Source organism: Myotis brandtii, unplaced genomic scaffold (genome assembly GCF_000412655.1).
Source record: "Myotis brandtii unplaced genomic scaffold, ASM41265v1 scaffold39, whole genome shotgun sequence".
Taxonomy (NCBI): domain Eukaryota; kingdom Metazoa; phylum Chordata; class Mammalia; order Chiroptera; family Vespertilionidae; genus Myotis; species Myotis brandtii.
This window is the reverse complement of record NW_005364953.1, coordinates 8,051,635-8,054,051: the sequence shown is the minus strand read 5'-3', so window position 1 is coordinate 8,054,051 and position 2,417 is coordinate 8,051,635.

Below are 2,417 nucleotides of genomic sequence, written 5' to 3'. Positions count from 1 at the left end.
CTTGCCTCCTTTGTCAAATATTAATTGAGCATAATGGCTGGGGTCAATCTCTGGGTTCTCTGTTCTGTTCCAGTGGTCTATGTCTGTTCTTGTGCCAGTACCAGGCAATTTTGAGAACAGTGGCTTTATAATATAGCTTGATATCTGGTATTGTGATCCCTACAACTTCCTTCTTTCTCAGGATTGCTGTGGCTGTTCGGGGTCTTTTTTTATTCCATATGAATTTTTGGAGCATTTGTTATAGGTCTGTGAAATACGGGGATTGTATTGAATCTATAAATTGCTTTGGGTAGTATGCACATTTTAATGATGTTGATTCTACCAATTTATGAACACGGTATAATCTTCCATTTGTTTATGTCTTCCTCTATCTTTTCAGTGTCCTGTAGTTTTCTGAGTATAGGTCTTTTACCTCCTTAGTTAAGTTTATTCCTAGGTATCTTAATTTTTTTGGTGCATGGTAAATGGGATTGTTGTTTTAGTTTCTCTTTCTGTGAGTTCATTATTGGTGTATAAAAAAGCAATAGATTTCTGGGTGTTAATTTTGTATCCTGCTACATTGCCAAATTCATTTATTAAGTCTAGTAGGTTTTTGATGGAGCCTTTAGGGTTTTCTATGTACAATATCATGTCACCTGCAAATTATGACAGTTTTACTTCTTTTCCAATTTGGATGCCTTTTATTTCTTCTTCTTGTCTGGGCACTATGGATAGCACTTCCAGTACTATGTTGAACAGGAGCGTCCCTGTTTTGTTCCTGTTCTTAGGGGAAATGGTTGCTGTTCTTAGGGGAAATGGTTTTAGCTTTTGCCCATTGAGTATGATGTTGGCTGTAGTTTGTCACATAAGGCTTTTATTATGAGGAGGTATGATCCCTCTATTCCCACTTTGCTGAGGGTTTTTATCAAGAATGGGTGTTGGATTTTGTCAAATGCTTTTTCTGCAATTGATATGCTTTTTCTGCATCAATTGATATGATTATGTGATTTTTAATTCATTTTTTTATTATGTGATTTTTGTCTCTCAATTTATTTATGTACCAACCTTGCATCCCTGGAATAAATCCCACTTGGTCATAGTGTATGATACTTCTAATGTAATGCTTGATCTGATTTGCTAGAATTTTGTTGAGGATTTTAGCATCTATGTTAATCACGGATATTGGCCTACGATTCTCTTTCATTGTATTGTCTTTATCTGGTTTTGGAAATAGAGTAATGCTGGCTTCATAAAAAGAGCTTGGAAGTTCCTTCCTCTTGAATTTTTTGGAATAGTCTGAGGAGGATTGGTTTTAGTTCTTCTTTGAATATTTGGAAAAACTCCCCTGTGAAGCCATCCTGACCAGGCTTTTTTTTTTTTTCTGGAAGGTATTTAATTACTGCTTCAATTTCATTGGTAGTTATTGGCCTATTCAGGTTTTTTTAATCTTCCTGATTGAGTTTTAGAAGCTTGCATTGTTGTAAGAATATGTCCATTTCATCTAGGTTGTCCAGTTTGTTGAAGTAGAATTGTTCACAGTTGTTTTTTTTTACAATTCTTTGTATGTCTGTGGGGTCAGTTGTTACTTCACCTCTTGTATTTCTGATTTTGTTTGTTTGGGTCCTCTCTCTTTGTTTCTTGGTGAGCCTGGTTAGAGGTTCATTAATCTTATCTTTTCAAAGAACCAGCTCTTGCTTTTATTGATCTTTTGTATTGTTTATTGGGTCTCTATGTCATTTTTTCCTCTCTGATCTTTTTTATTACCTTCCTTCTGCTTACTGTGGGCTTTTCCTGTTGTTCTCTTTCTAATTCTTTAAGTTGTAGGGTTAGATAATTTATTACCAGTTTTTCTTGTTTTTTGAGGTAGACCTGTAGAGCTATGAATTTCCCTCTTAGGACTGCTTTCACTGTGTCCCATAGATTTTGGATTGTTGTGTTTTCATTGTCATATGTTACCAGAATGCTTTTTATTTCTTCTTTGATCTCTTTGGTAACCCAGTCATTGTTTAATACAGTGGTTCTCAACCTTCTGGCCCTTTGAATACACTTCCTCATATTGTGACCCAACCATAAAATTATTTTCGTTGCTACTTCATAACTGTAATGTTGCTACTGTTATGAATCATAATGTAAATATCTGATATGCAGGATGGTCTTAGGCGACCCCTGTGAAAGGGTCATTCAACTGCCAAAGGGGTCGCGACCCACAGGTTGAGAACCTCTGGTTTAATAGCATGCTATTCAGACTCCAATTGTTTGATTTTTTTCACTGTTTCTATTCTAGTTGATTTCTAATTTTATGCCATTGTGATCTGAGAAGACGCTTGTTATGATTTCAATCTTCTTGAAGTTGAAGAGTCTTTCCCTGTGTCCCAATATGTGGTCTATCTTTGAAAATGTCCCATGTGCACTTGAGAAGAATGTATATTCTGTAGCTT